General features: G+C 50.6%; 1 long non-coding RNA gene across 1 annotated transcript in view; it reads right to left on the bottom strand.

Annotated features, from left to right (window-relative positions):
• Positions 1–22,461, bottom strand: part of LOC143926900 (uncharacterized) — a 78,195-nt gene that overhangs the window by 42,272 nt on the left and 13,462 nt on the right. The gene's annotated exons all lie outside the window — the stretch shown is intronic.

Below are 22,461 nucleotides of genomic sequence, written 5' to 3'. Positions count from 1 at the left end.
GGGAGGGGGGTGCAGTTACCTGGATAATCCAGGTAACTGCACCCACTTCCGGCCAGACCGCCGCATAGCTCCGCCCACCGCCGCATGGCTCCGCCCCCCCCGTTGTGTTCTGGGAAACACACAGTTCCCAGAGACACAGCGGGGAACCAGCGCAGCGCGACTCGCGCATGCGCAGTAGGGAACCGGGCAGTGAAGCCCTCTTGCTTCACTTCCCGATTCCCTGACAGAGGATGGTGGCGGTGGCTGCAGCGAGACGAGCGATGGCTCGTCATCTGCCGCCGACATCGCTGGAACCTGGGACAGGTAAGTGTGATATTATTAAAAGTCAGCAGCTGCAATATTAGTAGCTGCTGGCTTTTAATATTTTTTTTTTTGTGCAGCTCCTCTTTAAGTTAAGGAGGGTGATTGCGGTGGATCCGAAATGGTAACAATGTTTCTGAGTGCGGCCTGTTTACTCAGAGCTACCACCTAGTGGTCAGACGGGGTATAACACCGGGGTGTGTGTGCAGTACAAGGCGATGAATAGAGGGATGTATAGAGTAAGAATGTGGAGATGATCTCCACAATCCATAGAGAATCAACATGGGACTAGAAGATGATCTGGAGACATCCAGAGCCCTGCAGAAAGTCTGACTAAAATGTCATAAAAAAGCCCCAATTCTAATCCTGAATCTAATAGAGATCTGATCAGTAGTGATGGACGAACCTCTGATGGGGCGTTTCACAAATGCGATCTGCGAACGTGCCCAAAAGTTCGTGAACCTTGTGGTTCGCAGTGGACCCCATTTACTTTAATGGCAGGCGAACCTTAAAAACCTCCAGGTCATATTTTCAGCCACAAAATACTTACTAGCTGTGCACATATAGTCCCACAACATGGACACTGACATACCAGAAGTATTAAGTGAATCTGGGATCGACAACGACAAGCATTCTTTTTTTATCTGTGAAATTTCGTCAATTCAGGAGCTCATGAAGGCCATGGAGGAGAGGCAAGGTCAGGCAAGGCTATGAAGGGGGCGCAGGAAATGATCAGTTCCACAGTCAGGGCAACGCAGTCCTGTGCCAGTGTCCCAGTGTGCCATCATGTGCTTGAGGCCCTCCCTCTGCCCGGCCCTTACCCCCATCTATGCAGGGCTCCACTGCGGTGGTCCGGAGGTGCCAGTCCAGTGCTGATCCTCAGCCATGGTGCTGGCACTGCATGCTGATTGGCTTCTCCGCTGCTATCTCCCTCACTGTCTGACACCAGCACTGAGATAGAGACTGAGCACTGACACCAGCACCACGATACAGAGCACTGACACCAGCACCGAGATAGAGAGCACTGACACCAGCACCGAGATAGAGAGCACTGACACCAGCACCGAGATAGAGAGCACTGACACCAGCACCAAGATAGAGAGCACTGACACCAGCACCGAGATAGAGAACACTGACACCACACCAGCACAGTGATAGAGAGCACTGACACCAGCACCATGATAGAGAGCACTGACACCAGCACCGAGATAGAGAGCACTGACACCACACCAGCACCGTGATAGAGAGCACTGACACCAGCACCGAGATATAGAGCACTGGCACTAAACCAGCACCGTGATAGAGAGCACTGACACCAGCTCCGAGATAGAGAGCACTGACACCAGCAACTCACTGCGGGACACAAAAATATGACACCGCTCAAGCTCTTCAAACAGGAGGGTACGGGCATATAGTACGGTTTGCTTTTTTGTACAAGTGAGCCAAAGGTAGAAAAAAAGGTCCGTGTGCTAGATTATATAAATCATTTATAGCATTATGCATATACATGGTCTACTGGTCACATGTGTTGAATTCCTCCGAGATCCATGCCTCATTCATTTTTATAAATGTGAGGTAGTCAACACTGTCGGGAGCTAGGCGAGTGTGCTTATCGGTCACGATCCCCCCTGCTGCGCTGAATGTCCTTTCGGACAGGACACTGGACGAGGGGCAAGCCAACAGTTTGATTGCAAATTGTGCAAGCTCTGGCCAGAGGTCAAGCCTGCCCACCCAGTAGTCCAGGGGTTCATCACTTCTCAGAGCGTCCACATTGGCCGTTAACCTGATGTAGTCGGACACCTGACGGTCTAGGCGTTCCCTGATGCTGGATCCAGATGAGACCTGTCGATGGGTCGGCTGAAATAATGATCTTATATCAGAAGTCACCAACACATCTTAAAACCGCCCTCTTCTTGCAGGCGCTGTTGAATGGGTACCCGCAACTCTTTCTCTGGGAGTGGGAATTCCTCCTCTGCCAGCGCACACAAAAGCAGAATGCAGCATTTCACAAAGCAAGGCCTGGAAGTGCTGCATTCTGACAGCCCTCTGTGACGGCGGTAACATTTCCGCCATTTTGTGTTTGTACCGGGGGTCTAAGTACGTTACCACCCAGTACTGGTCCTTGACCTTTCGCAAATAAGACGTCTGACCGGCAGATTGTGTCGCCGCTGAATGTCAGCAAGGCGAGCCATGGCTGTGTAAGATCTTCTGAAATGGGCCGAGATTTTCCTTGCTTGCCGCAAGATGTCCTGGACCCCAGGGTATTTGACAACGAATTGCTGCACGACCCAGTTTAAGACGTGTGCCATGCATGGCACGTGTGAAATTTTGCCTGTTTCAATGCGCTAAGCAAATTGGCACCATTGTCACACTCCACTTTACCAACTGTCAAATTGAGCGGTGTTAGCCACTGATCTGCCTGTGAACGCAAAGCTGAAAGGAGTGCCGGGCCAGTGTGGCTCTTGGCTTCCAGGCACAACAGACGCAGCACGGCATGGCAACGTCTCACCTGGCATGTCGAATAGGTTCTGGGGATTTTGGGCGGTGCAGCGGAAGAGACGCTAGTAGCGAAAAAGGAGGAGTCAGCCGAGGAGGAGAGGGAGGAGGATGGAGTAGGAGGAGAAGAAGAGGCAGGCCTGCATGCAATGCGTGGTGGTAAAACCAAATCTACATGGATGCGCCGGGTTACATGCTTGACGGCCGTCAGAAGGTTTCTCGGCACCAACACTGTGTGCCAGAGGTACATTCACTTGCCGCTGAACATGGCCATATAGCTCTGGGATGCCCTTCTGTGAGAAATACTTCCTTCCTGGGACCTTCCATTGCGGTGTTCCAATGGCCACAAATTTTCGTTAGGCCTCCGAGTCTACCAGTTTGATGCACCTTCCGCAATTTGCCACTTTGGCTCAAGCCTGTTGCTCCTGCCCTACCCCCCCCCCCCCCCCCCCCTGTGGAAGGGCCTGCCTCTTTCTCTGCCTGTCATTTTTTTGAAATGACCCTGTGACAAAAGTCTCTAGTGAAGTGCGGTATCGCTGCAGAACCGCTCAGCAGTCACAATGCTGCACAGTGGAAATGCACTATACTATATTTTCTATATTTGAAAGTGTTTTATATGTGTATTACACCCCTATATACTGCACATCAAATAGTACACCTATACCAGTCCTTAAAAGGACCTTTGTGGACCTAATAGTAGCTAGCTAGTAGCTAGTGAATTACAGACTGTCCCTCCCTAACGACAACTGCAGAATCGGTCAGCAGCACTGCATGCAGTCAGTGCACTCTAATATGCTTTCTACATTTGAAAGAAAGTATATTATAAGTGTATTACAACCCTATATACTGTACACCTATACCAGTCCTTAAAAGGACTTTTGTGACCTAATAGTAGCTAGCTAGTAGCTAGTGAATTGCAGACTGTCCCTCCCTAATGACAGCTGCCGATTCAAAAAAAAAAACAAACAAACAAAAAAAAAAAAAACTTAGAATAGCTGAAGGCCCCGCCATCCTTTTATAGATACTGTGCGGACCTGATGGGAAACTGCCTGTGAAGAGGCGGAGTCATGTTCTCTCATTACACAGAACAGAATTTCATTCATGTGTAAGCTTTATAAACAATCTATCAGTTTCAGATACTTTTAAGCAACAACAGTCCATCTTCAGAAGACAATTGTAGTCTTCCTTCTCAGTGGTTTTCTATTTATTCCTCCTCCGAGAGAGAAAAAAAAATGACTTTCATCTCTTGTAACAGAAAATGCAATCAGCAATTGCTAATAAATATTTTCTATTTATAAAAAATGTTGCTTTGAACAGAAAGCAACAATACAAATATTACCAACTCCTCCCTCTCCCTTTTATACCTCTATGCGGACCTGATAGGAGACTGCTGGAAGGGGCGGAGTCACAACCATTCTGTCCTGTGCAGAGAATGACACCTATTTAGAGCCTTGTAAACATTTTTCTCAATTTTAGTTACAAAGAAGAAATCAAATTGGTTCTTCCGGCATGACATATTTGCTTTAATCATTCATTGTATAGATTTATCTGGCAGTGTTATGATTACTACATAAAGTACTTCCCCATGTCTTTACACAATTCTTTTTAGGAATGTTCTGGTTGGGATAAGGGCAACATCTGTAACTGCAGCATTTGTGAAAGAGTGACAAATACACATCGCTCAGTGACATGATGGAGATCCGGGGATTAAATGCACACTACTCTATTCCCATAGAAAGGTAGAGATCAAGAATAGCAGTCACTTCTCTATCATGTCTTCTGTACACAGCAGAGGGATTATCCTGGATTCTGAGGACTTGGAATAAAGGAGAAGGTGTGGAAGTATTTTACATGTTTCAGGGAAGTTGGGTCAGTTCTGGTGGGAACCCATCATAATGGGCAGGGTGGGTGTACAGACCTGGGGCCTAAGCACATGATTGGTGGGAACGCCTCATAATGGGATGAGTGGGTTGACAGTCCCGGGAGATCAGTACGTGCTTGGGAAGAACCTCTCAAAATGGGCCCAGCAGGTTTACAGACCTGGGAATCTCAGCATAGGGCTTATGGGAACCCCCTCATAAGGGGCAGAGGTGCTGTACAGACCTGGGTACTCAGCACAGGGATTGTTGGAATGCCTCATATTGAGCCCAGCAGGTTTGCAGACCTGGGAATCTCAGCACAGGGCTGGTGGGAACCCCCTCATTATGGGCAGAGGTGGTGTACAGACCCGGGAACTAGGCACAGGGATTTTGGGAACCCCTCATAATGGGATCAGTGGGTTTACAGATCAGGGAAGTTGGGTCAGTTCTGGTGGGAACCCATCATAATGGGCAGGGTGGGTGTACAGACCTTGGGCCTAAGCACATGATTGGTGGGAACGCCTCATAATGGGATGAGTGGATTGACAGTCCCGGGAGATCAGTACGTGCTTGGGAAGAACCTCTCATAATGGGCTCAGCAGGTTTACAGACCTGGGAATCTCAGCATAGGGCTTATGGGAACCCCTCATAAAGGGCAGAGGGGGTGTACAGACCTGGGTACTCAGCACAGGGATTGTTGGAATGCCTCATATTGAGCCCAGCAGGTGTACCGACCTGAGACCTCAGCACATAGCTTGTGGGAACGCCTGATAATGGGATGAGTGAGTTTATAGACCCGGGAAATCAGCAGGTGTTTGGGGGGGAACCCCTCATAATGGGCCCAGCAGGTGTACAGACCTGGGAATCTCAGCATAGGGCTCATGGGAACCCCCTCATAAAGGGCAGAGGTTGTTTGCAGACCTGGGAACTCAGCACAGGCATTGTTGGAATGCCTCCTATTGAGCCCCACAGGTTTACAGACCTGGAAATCTCAGCACAGGGTTGTTGGAAACCCCCTCATAATGGGCAGAGGTGGTGTACAGACCCGGGAACTAGGCACAGGGATTTTGGGAACCCCTCATAATGTGATCAGTGGGTTTACAGACCAGGGAACTTGGGACAGTTCTGGTGGGAACCCATCATAATGGGCAGAGCGGGTGTACAGACCTGGGACCTCAGCACATGATTGGTGGGAACGCCTCATAATGGGATGAGTGGGTTGACAGTCCCGGGAGCTCAGTACGTGCTTGGGAAGAACCTCTCATAATGGGCCCAGCAGGTTTACAGACCTGGGAATCTCAGCATAGGGCTTATGGGAACCCCCTCATAAAGGGCAGAGGTGGTGTACAGACCTGGGTACTCAGCACAGGGATTGTTGGAATGCCTCATATTGAGCCCAGCAGGTGTACCGACCTGAGACCTCAGCACATAGTTTGTGGGAACGCCTGATGATGGGATGAGTGGGTTTATAGACCCGGGAACTCAGCAGGTGTTTGGGGGGGAACCCCTCATAATGGGCCCAGCAGGTGTACAGACCTGGGAATCTCATCATAGGGCTCATGGGAACCCCCTCATAAAGGGCAGAGGTTGTTTACAGACCTGGGAACTCAGCACAGGCATTGTTGGAATGCCTCCTATTGAGCCCCACAGGTTTACAGACCTGGGAATCTCAGCATAGGGCTGGTGGGAACCCCCTCATAATTTGGCAGAGGTGGTGTACAGACCCGGGAACTAGGCACAGGGATATTGGGAACCCCTCATAATGTGATCTGTGGGTTTACAGACCAGGGAACTTGGGACAGTTCTGGTGGGAACCCCCTCATAATGGGCAGAGCGGGTGTACAAACCTGGGACCTCAGCACATGATTGGTGGGAACGCCTCATAATGGGATGAGTGGGTTGACAGTCCCGGGAGCTCAGTACGTGCTTGGGAAGAACCTCTCATAATGGGCCCAGCAGGTTTACAGACCTGGGAATCTCAGCATAGGGCTTATGGGAACCCCCTCATAAAGGGCAGAGGTGGTGTACAGACCTGGGTACTCAGCACAGGGATTGTTGGAATGCCTCATATTGAGCCCAGCAGGTTTACAGACCGGGGAATCTCAGCACAGGGCTGGTGGGAACCCCCTCATTATGGGCAGAGGTGGTGTACAGACCCGGGAACTAGGCACAGGGATTTTGGGAACCCCTCATAATGGGATCAGTGGGTTTACAGATCAGGGAAGTTGGGTCAGTTCTGGTGGGAACCCATCATAATGGGCAGGGTGGGTGTACAGACCTGGGGCCTAAGCACATGATTGGTGCAAATGCCTCATAATGGGATGAGTGGGTTGACAGTCCCGGGAGATCAGTACGTGTTTGGGAAGAACCTCTCATAATGGGCCCAGCAGGTTTACAGACCTGGGAATCTCAGCATAGGGCTTATGGGAACCCCCTCATAAAGGGCAGAGGTGGTGTACAGACCTGGGTACTCAGCACAGGGATTGTTGGAATGCCTCATATTGAGCCCAGCAGGTTTGCAGACCTGGGAATCTCAGCACAGGGCTGGTGAGAACCCCCTCATTGTGGGTAGAGGTGGTGTACAGACCCGGGAACTAGGCACAGGGATTTTGGGAACCCCTCATAATGGGATCAGTGGGTTTACAGATCAGGGAAGTTGGGTCAGTTCTGGTGGGAACCCATCATAATGGGCAGGGTGGGTGTACAGACCTTGGGCCTAAGCACATGATTGGTGGGAACGCCTCATAATGGGATGAGTGGGTTGACAGTCCCGGGAGATCAGTACGTGCTTGGGAAGAACCTCTCATAATGGGCTGAGCAGGTTTACAGACCTGGGAATCTCTGCATAGGGTTTATGGGAACCCCCTCATAAAGGGCAGAGGTGGTGTACAGACCTGGGTACTCAGCACAGGGATTGTTGGAATGCCTCATATTGAGCCCAGCAGGTGTACCGACCTGAGACCTCAGCACATAGTTTGTGGGAACGCCTGATAATGGGATGAGTGAGTTTATAGACCCGGGAAATCAGCAGGTGTTTGGGGGGGAACCCCTCATAATGGGCCCAGCAGGTGTACAGACCTGGGAATCTCAGCATAGGGCTCATGGGAACCCCCTCATAAAGGGCAGAGGTTGTTTGCAGACCTGGGAACTCAGCACAGGCATTGTTGGAATGCCTCCTATTGAGCCCCACAGGTTTACAGACCTGGAAATCTCAGCACAGGGTTGTTGGAAACCCCCTCATAATGGGCAGAGGTGGTGTACAGACCCGGGAACTAGGCACAGGGATTTTGGGAACCCCTCATAATGTGATCAGTGGGTTTACAGACCAGGGAACTTGGGACAGTTCTGGTGGGAACCCATCATAATGGGCAGATCGGGTGTACAGACCTGGGACCTCAGCACATGATTGGTGGGAACGCCTCATAATGGGATGAGTGGGTTGACAGACCCGGGAGCTCAGTACGTGCTTGGGAAGAACCTCTCATAATGGGCCCAGCAGGTTTACAGACCTGGGAATCTCAGCATAGGGCTTATGGGAACCCCCTCATAAAGGGCAGAGGTGGTGTACAGACCTGGGACCTCAGCACAGGGATTGTTGGAATGCCTCATATTGAGCCCAGCAGGTTTACAGACCTGGGAATCTCAGCACAGGGCTGGTGGGAACCCCCTCATAATGGGCAGAGGTGGTGTACAGACCCAGGAACTAGGCACAGGGATTTTGGGAACCCCTCATAATGGGATCAGTGGGTTTACAGATCAGGGAAGTTGGGTCAGTTCTGGTGGGAACCCATCATAATGGGCAGGGTGGGTGTACAGACCTGGGGCCTGAGCACATGATTGGTGGGAACGCCTCATAATGGGATGAGTGGGTTGACAGTCCTGGGAGATCAGTACGTGCTTGGGAAGAACCTCTCAAAATGGGCCCAGCAGGTTTACAGACCTGGGAATCTCTGCATAGGGCTTATGGGAACCCCCTCATAAAGGGCAGAGGTGGTGTACAGACCTGGGTACTCAGCACAGGGATTGTTGGAATGCCTCATATTGAGCCCAGCAGGTGTACCGACCTGAGACCTCAGCACATAGTTTGTGGGAACGCCTGATGATGGGATGAGTGGGTTTATAGACCCGGGAACTCAGCAGGTGTTTGGGGGGGAACCCCTCATAATGGGCCCAGCAGGTGTAAAGACCTGGGAATCTCATCATAGGGCTCATGGGAACCCCCTCATAAAGGGCAGAGGTTGTTTACAGACCTGGGAACTCAGCACAGGCATTGTTGGAATGCCTCCTATTGAGTCCCACAGGTTTACAGACCTGGGAATCTCAGCATAGGGCTTATGGGAACCCCCTCATAAAGGGCAGAGGTGGTGTACAGACCTGGGACCTCAGCACAGGGATTGTTGGAATGCCTCATATTGAGCCCAGCAGGTTTACAGACCTGGGAATCTCAGCACAGGGCTGGTGGGAACCCCCTCATTATGGGCAGAGGTGGTGTACAGACCCGGGAACTAGGCACAGGGATCTTGGGAACCCCTCATAATGGGATCATTGGGTTTACAGATCAGGGAAGTTTGGTCAGTTCTGGTGGGAACCCATCATAATGGACAGGGTGGGTGTACAGACCTGGGGCCTAAGCACATGATTGGTGGGAACGCCTCATAATGGGATGAGTGGGTTGACAGTCCCGGGAGATCAGTACGTGCTTGGGAAGAACCTCTCATAATGGGCCCAGCAGGTGTACCGACCTGAGACCTCAGCACATAGTTTGTGGGAATGCCTGATGATGGGATGAGTGGGTTTATAGACCCGGGAACTCAGCAGGTGTTTGGGGGGGGAACCCCTCATAATAGGACCAGCAGGTGTACAGACCTGGGAATCTCAGCATAGGGCTCATGGGAACCCCCTCATAAAGGGCAGAGGTTGTTTACAGACCTGGGAACTCAGCAGAGGCATTGTTGGAATGCCTCCTATTGAGCCCCACAGGTTTACAGACCTGGAAATCTCAGCACAGGGTTGTTGGAAACCCCCTCATAATGGGCAGAGGTGGTGTACAGACCCGGGAACTAGGCACAGGGATTTTGGGAACCCCTCATAATGTGATCAGTGGGTTTACAGACCAGGGAACTTGGGACAGTTCTGGTGGGAACCCATCATAATGGGCAGAGCGGGTGTACAAACCTGGGACCTCAGCACATGATTGGTGGGAACGCCTCATAATGGGATGAGTGGGTTGACAGTCCCGGGAGATCAGTACGTGCTTGGGAAGAACCTCTCATAATGGGCCCAGCAGGTTTACAGACCTGGGAATCTCAGCATAGGGCTTATGGGAACCCCCTCATAAAGGGCAGAGGTGGTGTACAGACCTGGGTACTCAGCACAGGGATTGTTGGAATGCCTCATATTGAGCCCAGCAGGTGTACCGACCTGAGACCCCAGCACATAGTTTGTGGGAACGCCTGATGATGGGATGAGTGGGTTTATAGACCCGGGAACTCAGCAGGTGTTTGGGGGGGAACCCCTCATAATGGGCCCAGCAGGTGTACAGACCTGGGAATCTCATCATAGGGCTCATGGGAACCCCCTCATAAAGGGCAGAGGTTGTTTACAGACCTGGGAACTCAGCACAGGCATTGTTGGAATGCCTCCTATTGAGCCCCACAGGTTTACAGACCTGGGAATCTCAGCATAGGGCTGGTGGGAACCCCCTCATAATGGGCAGAGGTGGTGTACAGACCCGGGAACTAGGCACAGGGATATTGGGAACCCCTCATAATGTGATCTGTGGGTTTACAGACCAGGGAACTTGGGACAGTTCTGGTGGGAACCCCCTCATAATGGGCAGAGCGGGTGTACAAACATGGGACCTCAGCACATGATTGGTGGGAACGCCTCATAATGGGATGAGTGGGTTGACAGTCCCGGGAGCTCAGTACGTGCTTGGGAAGAACCTCTCATAATGGGCCCAGCAGGTTTACAGACCTGGGAATCTCAGCATAGGGCTTATGGGAACCCCCTCATAAAGGGCAGAGGTGGTGTACAGACCTGGGTACTCAGCATAGGGATTGTTGGAATGCCTCATATTGAGCCCAGCAGGTTTACAGACCGGGAATCTCAGCACAGGGCTGGTGGGAACCCCCTCATTATGGGCAGAGGTGGTGTACAGACCCGGGAACTAGGCACAGGGATTTTGGGAACCCCTCATAATGGGATCAGTGGGTTTACAGATCAGGGAAGTTGGGTCAGTTCTGGTGGGAACCCATCATAATGGGCAGGGTGGGTGTACAGACCTGGGGCCTAAGCACATGATTGGTGCAAATGCCTCATAATGGGATGAGTGGGTTGACAGTCCCGGGAGATCAGTACTTGTTTGGGAAGAACCTCTCATAATGGGCCCAGCAGGTTTACAGACCTGGGAATCTCAGCATAGGGCTTATGGGAACCCCCTCATAAAGGGCAGAGGTGGTGTACAGACCTTGGTACTCAGCACAGGGATTGTTGGAATGCCTCATATTGAGCCCAGCAGGTTTGCAGACCTGGGAATCTCAGCACAGGGCTAGTGGGAACCCCCTCATTATGGGTAGAGGTGGTGTACAGACCCGGGAACTAGGCACAGGGATTTTGGGAACCCCTCATAATGGGATCAGTGGGTTTACAGATCAGGGAAGTTGGGTCAGTTCTGGTGGGAACCCATCATAATGGGCAGGGTGGGTGTACAGACCTTGGGCCTAAGCACATGATTGGTGGGAACGCCTCATAATGGGATGAGTGGGTTGACAGACCCGGGAGCTCAGTACGTGCTTGGGAAGAACCTCTCATAATGGGCCCAGCAGGTTTATAGACCTGGGAATCTCAGCATAGGGCTTATGGGAACCCCCTCATAAAGGGCAGAGGTGGTGTACAGACCTGGGACCTCAGCACAGGGATTGTTGGAATGCCTCATATTGAGCCCAGCAGGTTTACAGACCTGGGAATCTCAGCACAGGGCTGGTGGCAACCCCTCATAATGGGCAGAGGTGGTGTACAGACCCGGGAACTAGGCACAGGGTTTTTGGGAACCCCTCATAATGGGATCAGTGGGTTTACAGATCAGGGAAGTTGGGTCAGTTCTGGTGGGAACCCATCATAATGGGCAGGGTGGGTGTACAGACCTGGGGCCTAAGCACATGATTGGTGGGAACGCCTCATAATGGGATGAGTGGGTTGACAGTCCTGGGAGATCAGTACGTGCTTGGGAAGAACCTCTCAAAATGGGCCCAGCAGGTTTACAGACCTGGGAATCTCTGCATAGGGCTTATGGGAACCCCCTCATAAAGGGCAGAGGTGGTGTACAGACCTGAGTACTCAGCACAGGGATTGTTGGAATGCCTCATATTGAGCCCAGCAGGTGTACCGACCTGAGACCTCAGCACATAGTTTGTGGGAACGCCTGATGATGGGATGAGTGGCTTTATAGACCCGGGAACTCAGCAGGTGTTTGGGGGGGAACCCCTCATAATGGGCCCAGCAGGTGTACAGACCTGGGAATCTCATCATAGGGCTCATGGGAACCCCCTCATAAAGGGCAGAGGTTGTTTACAGACCTGGGAACTCAGCACAGGCATTGTTGGAATGCCTCCTATTGAGTCCCACAGGTTTACAGACCTGGGAATCTCAGCATAGGGCTTATGGGAACCCCCTCATAAAGGGCAGAGGTGGTGTACAGACCTGGGACCTCAGCACAGGGATTGTTGGAATGCCTCATATTGAGCCCAGCAGGTTTACAGACCTGGGAATCTCAGCACAGGGCTGGTGGGAACCCCCTCATTATGGGCAGAGGTGGTGTACAGACCCGGGAACTAGGCACAGGGATCTTGGGAACCCCTCATAATGGGATCATTGGGTTTACAGATCAGGGAAGTTTGGTCAGTTCTGGTGGGAACCCATCATTAAGGGCAGGGTGGGTGTACAGACCTGGGGCCTAAGCACATGATTGGTGGGAACGCCTCATAATGGGATGAGTGGGTTGACAGTCCCGGGAGATCAGTACGTGCTTGGGAAGAACCTCTCATAATGGGCCCAGCAGGTGTACCGACCTGAGACCTCAGCACATAGTTTGTGGGAACGCCTGATGATGGGATGAGTGGGTTTATAGACCCGGGAACTCAGCAGGTTTTTTGGGGGGGAACCCCTCATAATAGGACCAGCAGGTGTACAGACCTGGGAATCTCAGCATAGGGCTCATGGGAACCCCCTCATAAAGGGCAGAGGTTGTTTACAGACCTGGGAACTCAGCAGAGGCATTGTTGGAATGCCTCCTATTGAGCCCCACAGGTTTACAGACCTGGAAATCTCAGCACAGGGCTGGTGGGAACCCCTCATAATGGGCAGAGGTGGTGTACAGACCCGGGAACTAGGCACGGGGATTTTGGGAACCCCTCATAATGGGATCAGTGGGTTTACAGACCAGGGAACTTGGGACAGTTCTGGTGGGAACCCATCATAATGGGCAGAGCGGGTGTACAGACCTGGGACCTCAGCACATGATTGGTGGGAACGCCTCATAATGGGATGAGTGGGTTGACAGACCCGGGAGCTCAGTACGTGCTTGGGAAGAACCTCTCATAATGGGCCCAGCAGGTTTACAGACCTGGGAATCTCAGCATAGGGCTTATGGGAACCCCCTCATAAAGGGCAGAGGTGGTGTACAGACCTGGGACCTCAGCACAGGGATTGTTGGAATGCCTCATATTGAGCCCAGCAGGTTTACAAATCTGGGAACCTCAGCACAGGGCTGGTGGGAACCCCCTCATTATGGGCAGAGGTGGTGTACAGACCCGGGAACTAGGCACAGGGATTTTGGGAACCCCTCATAATGGGATCATTTGGTTTACAGATCAGGGAAGTTGGGTCAGTTCTGGTGGGAACCCATCATAATGGGCAGGGTGGGTGTATAGACCTGGGGCCTAAGCACATGATTGGTGGGAACGCCTCATAATGGGATGAGTGGGTTGACAGTCCCGGGAGATCAGTACTTGCTTGGGAAGAACCTCTCATAATGAGCCCAGCAGGTTTACAGACCTGGGAATCTCTGCATAGGGCTTATGGGAACCTCCTCATAAAGGGCAGAGGTGGTGTACAGACCTGGGTACTCAGCACAGGGATTGTTGGAATGCCTCATATTGAGCCCAGCAGGTGTACCGACCTGAGACCTCAGCACATAGTTTGTGGGAACGCCTGATGATGGGATGAGTTGGTTTATAGACCCGGGAACTCAGCAGGTGTTTGGGGGGGAACCCCTCATAATGGGCCCAGCAGGTGTACAGACCTGGGAATCTCAGCATAGGGCTCATGGGAACCCCCTCATAAAGGGCAGAGGTTGTTTACAGACCTGGGAACTCAGCAGAGGCATTGTTGGAATGCCTCCTATTGAGCCCCACAGGTTTAAAGGTCCTGGGAATCTCAGCACAGGGCTGGTGGGAACCCCCTCATAATGGGCAGAGGTTGTGTACAGACCCGGGAATAGGGATGAGCTTCGTGTTCGAGTCGAACGTACGTTCGACTCGAACATTGGCTGTTCGGCCGTTCGGCGAATTCCGAACGTTTTGGCCGTTCGCGTCAAAATTCGAGTGGCGCGCGCGCGGACCACAATGCACTGCGGTGGCACAGTGCATTGCTGTCTCATGATTGGCCAAGCATGCACTGTGACCCCGCATGCTTGGCCAATCGCAGCGCCAGCAGCGAGGAGAGCCATGATTGGCCACAGGCATCCTGCCTGTGGCCAATTATAGCTCAGGCTGTGTAGTGCACTATATAAGGCCGCCTTTGACGCGGCCTCGTGTAGTGTGTTAGCATCTGAAGCAGTGGGTGTTCTGTGTACCTTCAACACAGTACACACCAATCGTTTTTGGCTGATTTCCTATCTTGCTGCTGTGTAGTGGTTGTTGTCTGTGCCCTGACTGCAGTATACACCACTATATTCACCTCACCTATATAGCTAGTGATCTAGCTTTAACCACTTAACAACTGCCCATTGCCGATTAACGGCTTCAGGGCGGTTGTTTAACTCTGAGAGGCCGTTAATTAACGGCCTCCCAGAATTCTGCTCTCGCGCGCCCCACAGGACCCGGCGCATCACGGATCACGGTAAACGGCCGCTCATAGCGGCCGTTTACCACGTGGTCGCTCCGTCAAATGACGGAGTGATCACTTGTAAACAAACCATGTTATGACGCCGGTTCCTCCCTCCCCTCTCTGTACCGATCGGTACAGCGGAGGGGAAAGAGATCGGTGTCAGCAGCGATGTGGGCTGCATCTGCAGTGCCCACATCGCTGCTCACCGAATTTAACCCCTCAATTCCCTGCCAATACTCTGCAATACCAGTGCATACTCTGCAGTACCCTGCCATTACTCTGCAGTACCCCGCCATTACTCTGCAGTACCCCGCCATTACTCTGCAGTGCAGTACCCTGCCATTACTCTGCAGTACCCCCCATTACTCTGCAGTACCCTGCCATTACTCTGCAGTACCCCCCATTACTCTGCAGTACCCTGCCATTACTCTGCAGTACCCCCCATTACTCTGCAGTGCAGTACCCTGCCATTACTCTGCAGTACCCCCCATTACTCTGCAGTACCCTGCCATTACTCTGCAGTACCCCCCATTACTCTGCAGTACCCTGCCATTACTCTGCAGTACCCCCCATTACTCTGCAGTACCCCCCAATACTCTGCAGTACCCCCCAATACTCTGCAGTACCCGCCATTACTCTGCAGTACCCCGCCATTACTCTGCAGTGCAGTACCCTGCCATTACTCTGCAGTACCCCCCATTACTCTGCAGTAACCCCCATTACTCTGCAGTACCCTGCCATTACTCTGGAGTACCCCCCAATACTCTGCAGTACCCTGCTATTACTCTGTAGTACCCCGCCAATACCCCGCCAATACTCTGCAATACCTTGCCATAAATTGCCATACCCAGCCATACTCGGAGATACCCAGCCATACTCGGTGATACCCTGAAATACCCAGCCATAGACGCCCCCCACCCCTCACCGCCCTCCGGTGCTTCTACCAACTCGCCAGTACGATCAAAGCCACAATCTTTTTTTTCTTTTTTATTTCAGGCTTCCCAGCCTAGAGGTGAGATGTGGGGTCATATTGACCCCCAGATTTCACTGTAAAGAGGACCTGTCACCCCATATTCCTATTACAAGGGATGTTTACATTCCTTGTAATAGGAATAAAAGTGATCAAAAATATATTTTTGGGGAAAAAAATGTCAAACTAAAATAAATAAAGTAAAATGAACAATAAAAAAATAAATAAAAATGTTTTAAAGCGCCCATGTCCCCATGTGCTCGCATGCAGAAGCGAACGCATGTGTAAGCCCCGCCCACATATGAAAACGGTGTTCAAACCACACATGTGAGGTATCGCCGAGAACGTTAGAGCGAGAGCAATAATTCTAGTCCTAGACCTCCTCTGCAACTCAAAACATGTAACCAGTAAAAAAAAATTTAAAGCGTCGCCTATGGGGATTTTTTAAGTAGCGACGTTTGGCGCCATTCCACGGGCATGTGCAATTTTGAAGAGTGACATGTTTGATATCTATTTACTCAGCATAACTTCATCTTTCACTTTATGCAAACATTGGGCTAACTTTACTGTTTTTTTTTGTTTGTTTTTTAAGCACAAAACTGTTTTTCCCCCCCAAAAAACACGTTTGAAAAATTGCTGCGCAAATACCGTGTGAGATAAAAATTTGCAACGACCACCATTGTATTCTCCAGGTTCTTTGCTAAAAAAAAATATATATAATGTCTTGGGGTTCTCTGTAATTTTCTAGCAAATAAATGATGATTTTTACATGTAGGAGAGAAATGTCAGAATTGGCCTGGGTGCTTCAGAACGCCTGATGGCGCTCCCTGCATGTTGGGCCTCTGTATGTGGCCACGCTGTGTAAAAGTCTCACACATGTGGTATCGCCGTACTCGGGAGTAATAGCAGAATGTGTTTTGGGGTGTAATTTGTGGTATGCATATGCTGTGTGTGTGAAATAACCTGATAATATGACAATTTTGTGGAAAAAAAAGAAGGAAATAGGCCGTCAGTACTTCAGGTGTGATCAATTTTCAGATATTGGCACCATAGCTTGTGGACTCTATAACTTTCACAAAGACCAAATAATATCCACCAATTTGTACTTATTTTTACCAAAGATATGTAGTAGTATGAATTTTGGCCTAAATTTATGAAGAAAAAATTACTAATCTGCTAAATTTTATAACAGAAACGAAGAAAAATTCATTTTTTTCGCAGAATTTTCGGTCTTTTTTCTTTTATAGCACAAAAAATAAAAAACTGAGAGGTGATTAAATACCACCAAAAGAAAGCTCTATTTGTGTGAAAAAAAGGACAAACATTTCCTATAGGTCCAGTGTTGCATGACTGAGTAATTGTCATTCAAAATGTGAGGGCACCGAAAGCTGAAAATTGGTCTGGTTATTAAGGGTGTTTAAGTGCCCAGTGGTCAAGTGGTTAATAATAGAGCTTGCAGTCAGTAGTGTTAGGAGATAGTGCGTGCTGTCTGCGTGCTCTGTACCCAGTACATACCGCTATAATATAGGGCAGGCCCCTACTTTCAAACATCCAACTTACAAACATCTCCTACTTGCAAACGCAAGGAGACAGCAGCAAGTGAGATGAAAAAAGACGGACGACAAAACAAATTATACAGGGGTGATAACCCTTCCCTACGTTTTCCAAAAAGCTTAAAAATAGTTTTTTTGACTGGAGCTACACTTTAAAAATGTACCGGTTGAAAATTACAAACAGATTCAACTTAACACAACAAACCTACACAGTCCCTTTCTTGTTTGCACCGCCTGTATACTGCTGTTCTGAGTATATAGGGCCTGGGGGCCACACGCATTATTTTTTTTTAATATGGGTACGGGGTTCCCCTTAATATGCGTACAAGACCCAAATAGGCTGGTAATGGGTAGGGAAGGATACCCATGCAATTTTTCTCAATGATTTTCAACCATATTGCAGGAACCAGATATAACATTAAAACCGCAAGCAGTTTTAAATGGTGTTATTTCCGTTTAATGTCATTTTGTGCAGGGACTGTTCTAAACACGGGAAACACGTGGCACTTCACAGGCATACTACAGACACCCCCCAGGCACCAAATTTAAAGGAATATTTCACTTTTTTTTTTAAATTTAAAAGTCATTAAAATCAGTGCTCCCGCCAAAACGGCCATTTTTAAAACTTTTTTTTGCATTGACCCATGTCCCCTGAGTCAGGAGGCAGGTCCCCAAACCCTTTTTAGGACAGTATCTTGCATATTAGCCGTTAAAATTAGCACTTTCCATTTCGAACGTTCGAGTCCCATAGACTTCAATGGGGTTCTAACGTTCGTAACGAACGTGGGGGCCGTTCGCAAGTTCTGGTGCGAACCGAACCGGGGGGTGTTCGGCTCATCCCTACCCGGGAACTAGGCACAGGGATTTTGGGAATCCCTCATAATGGGATCAGTGGGTTTACAGACCAGGGAACTTGGGACAGTTCTGGTGGGAACCCATCATAATGGGCAGAGCGGGTGTACAGACCTGGGACCTCAGCACATGATTGGTGGGAACGCCTCATAATGGGATGAGTGGGTTGACAGACCCGGGAGCTCAGTACGTGCTTGGGAAGAACCTCTCGTAATGGGCCCAGCAGGTTTATAGACCTGGGAATCTCAGCATAGGGCTTATGGGAACCCCCTCATAAAGGGCAGAGTTGGTGTACAGACCTGGGACCTCAGCACAGGGATTGTTGGAATGCCTCATATTGAGCCCAGCAGGTTTACAGACCTGGGAATCTCAGCACAGGGCTGGTGGGAACCCCCTCATTATGGGCAGAGGTGGTGTACAGACCCGGGAACTAGGCACAGGGATTTTGGGAACCCCTCATAATGGGATCAGTGGGTTTACAGATCAGGGAAGTTGGGTCAGTTCTGGTGGGAACCCATCATAATGGGCAGGGTGGGTGTACAGACCTGGGGCATAAGCACATGATTGGTGGGAACGCCTCATAATGGGATGAGTGGGTTGACAGTCCCGGGAGATCAGTACGTGCTTGGGAAGAACCTCTCAAAATGGGCCCAGCAGGTTTACAGACCTGGGAATCTCTGCATAGGGCTTATGGGAACCCCCTCATAAAGGGCAGAGGTGGTGTACAGACCTGGGTACTCAGCACAGGGATTGTTGGAATGCCTCATATTGAGCCCAGCAGGTGTACCGACCTGAGACCTCAGCACATAGTTTGTGGGAACGCCTGATGATGGGATGAGTGGGTTTATAGCCGGGAACTCAGCAGGTGTTTGGGGGGAACCCCTCATAATGGGCCCAGCAGGTGTACAGACCTGGGAATCTCAGCATAGGGCTCATGGGAACCCCCTCATAAAGGGCAGAGGTTGTTTACAGACCTGGGAACTCAGCATAGGCATTGTTGGAATGCCTCCTATTGAGCCCCACAGGTTTACAGACCTGGAAATCTCAGCACAGGGATGGTGGGAAACCGCCATTCCTCTCCTTGACAGCGAGGTGAGAGGTTGCTAGTCCCTTTGCTCCTGTGCTTCCAGAGACCAGGGGCTAGAGTTGCTTCTCTGCCCCAGGAGGGATGCTGGATCCTGGGGAGGACCCCGGCGGGGGCCCCCTGGCTAGGCCTGTGGAAGATTTTGGGCCTGGCCAAAGGAGTGATGAGTCCCTGCCTGCCTTTAGACAGAGGATTGTTGGGAAGCTGAAGCAGATTGAGAAAGAAGAGGAGAGATTGTTGATGTTGATGACTGAATTTCGGAAGAAAAAGCAAGTTTGTGCCAAATTGTACAGCAAGAAGAGACCGGTCTTCTCACTAATACAGTCCGCCCATCATATGCTGTCCGCTCCGTACTGCGCATGCGCAGTACGGAGCAGCCGAAGCTTCGGAAAAACTCCGAAGTTGAACGGCGCCTGCGCCGTGAGTGGAGGAGGTAGGCCCACTATCCAAGGGGACATAGGGTTAAGAATTTTAGAGGGCCCCTCGCGGGCGAGCTTCGCTCGCCACGCTTCGGGCTCGGCCTCGCTCCGCTCGGCTCTTTTTTATTCTAACTCTATGTCCACTTGGATAGTGGGGATAGAACCTGGACTCACGGCGCAGGCGCCGTTCGTCCTCGGCAATTTTCGGAATCTGTGTTCCTGTGTACTGCGCATGCGCAGTACGCAGGGGACAGCATCTGATGGGGGACACTATTTTACAAGACACCGGCTCTGAGGCCTGAGCTGAAGGACTTGGAGCAAGCTGTTAAGAAGCAGAAGGAGCTGGTGAGCTCTCTGAAGGAGAACAGTGGCATATTTAAAGAGAAATATAAGAATGAGGAGCGATTTAATCGCATGAGGAGAGGAGCCGTGTCCTGCATGGAAGGTGATCCCACCAGTGAGGAGATGCAAGTACAGACAGCAGAGACTGAGAAAGTGGGCCCGGAGGATGAGCCCAGTTCTTCAACACCTCAGACATCTGCTGAGCCCTCAATGGCGGAGGCCTCTGTCCCCTTCCCTCCCCAGCAATATGGAACATCTGAGCAGGAGGATGAAGGTCCTGACATGTTGGATTTGATCAACAAACTGGAGTCCAGTCCTAATGCAGCTCCCCAGGATGGTGAGGAGAAGATGGACACCATTCCTAGCCCTGTGGAAGAAAGACCTGTGAAGAGAGCAGGTGCAGGTACAGTGTGTGTGCAGGATGGTGGGACCTTTAATGACAATGGGCCTGCTGAGGGTTGTAGTGCTACAGACAGTCAGCCCAGACCCATAGACAATGTACAGCAAGCAATAAATAACTGTCAGCTTCAGTCTGCAGAGAGGTCCATGGACAATACAGAGACTTTGCCTTGACCTATGCATTCGGTAATTACCCCTTCCGTAAATATTCCCTTTTACTACCCATACCTGTACCGTTCCATTTTCCCTCCCCCATTCCCAATAAATAGACCACACCGGAGTTTGGAGTATAAATTGGCCATAGCAGCCTTTTATTTAACCAAAACCTTTAACCAAAATAAAATAAATAACTTTAATGTTAAATAGAAACATACTTATATATATATATATTGCAGCAGCAATTACAACTCCCAGTCGTTTGGTCTTTGACGGTACCTCGGTTCCATTTAACGTTACCCTTTTCCAAACCCACTACGGGACCAAATTTTGTACCATACAAGGCCTCCGGCCGTTTAACAGCCCGGAGACAACCCCCACCTTCCCGCAGTGTCACCAAACCCGTATCCCAGCCTACCCTTCCACTGGGATACACCAAAAAAGGGGGACATACCACCTATGAGCCCCCCACACCGTTCCATCACCTAATTTCCTTTACCCCGTCAAAGACCAAAGACACCGCCTTCCACTGCTATGACGACCTCCTCAACCGAACCTGCAAGAAAAATGAGACAACCGACAACAACCTGAAAACAAACATAGCATCTTAACCTAAAGGGGCGGGTGGGCGGGCAACTTCTTGCTTGTGACCCCACGCTTCCTGCCGTAGCTCCTCCCCTTACTTTTATATCGCTCCGCCCTCTCCTCTTTCCTTCCTGCCGCTCCACCCCTCCCTCTGTCTTCTCACTAGGTTTAACCCTATAGGGGCTACCTAGCATCAGTCATGCCAGCCCTGCACCTCCGTCCAGCCTGCGTTTTCGGGCTTCCCTGGACCAGGCACAGCGGCTGTTCCTGTGAATGGTGGAGGAGATGCTGGCTGTAGTAGTGCTACAACTCTCCAGGAGTCTGCAGCAGCCAAGACTGTGATGGCTCCCAGGATTGAAGCAGAGTGTTCGGGGGAGGGGGTGGGTCCTGCTAATCAGAAGACTGCTATCCCAGCTGATTCAGACTCTCTGCCAGCAGGTTTGAATGTATCTGAGGACAAGACTGCAAATGCTGGTGGTGGAAAAAAAACTTATGCTGGTGTTGCTGCCACAGGATCTGGGAAGGGGGAACAAGCAGGAAAGGAGCATGGGGGTGTTTTATCTTCCTCCCTGTTTAAAAGGAGGAATGTTGTCCAGTTGAAATGGGAAGGTGATGGAAACCCCCCACATAGGAGGACAGTGGTGGATAAAATCCTGCAGATGGGGTTTAGGCCTGCAGATATCTTCGCCCTGATCAGTCCGGCAGGTTCCTATGAATATGATTTGTCCTTTATCTGTCCGGAGTCTTTGGACATATTTTGGGAGAAGTTTGAACACGTGTGTAGGGGCCTGCCGGACTGGAAAGGGCTCATCCCCAAACTTATTTCACGCCAGCCCCTCATTAAGATGGTGACAGTTCTGGTACGCAATGAATTCATACCCCAAGGGGATCTGACTGTATGGTTGAGGAGGTATGGGGACGTCCTGAGCCCCCTGAGAAAGATTTTGGACGATCGGGGAAAATGGACAGGGGGATGGTCTGTGCAGCTAAAATTCAAGGTTATTGACAATGTTGTCCAACATCTGCCATCCTCAGCTTTCCTGGGGAGGGACAGGCTGACCATCTTCTACCTGGGCCAGCCAAAGCTCTGCAATAAATGTGGAGATAAAAGGCATCTTGCATCCTCCTGTCCAGTGATGAAGTGCTCTCTGTGTCAGGGTATAGGACATTTGGCAAAAGACTGTAATATCATCAGGTGTAATCTGTGCAATGCAGTGGGACATCCTTACAGTCAGTGTCCTGAGGCAATGCACAACAAGCCTGAGCTCCTGAGGGAGTTTTTCCATCTGGACATGGAGGATGCACAGAGCTCAGCAGCTGGAGGGCCTGTGAGTCCATC

This window comes from Lithobates pipiens, unplaced genomic scaffold, assembly GCF_037356315.1.
Source record: "Lithobates pipiens isolate NorthernLeopardFrog02 unplaced genomic scaffold, aLitPip1_a1.2 Scaffold_23, whole genome shotgun sequence".
Lineage (NCBI taxonomy): Eukaryota > Metazoa > Chordata > Amphibia > Anura > Ranidae > Lithobates > Lithobates pipiens.
Note: the sequence above shows the minus strand (reverse complement) of the source record. Positions and strands in the feature narration are given on the sequence as shown.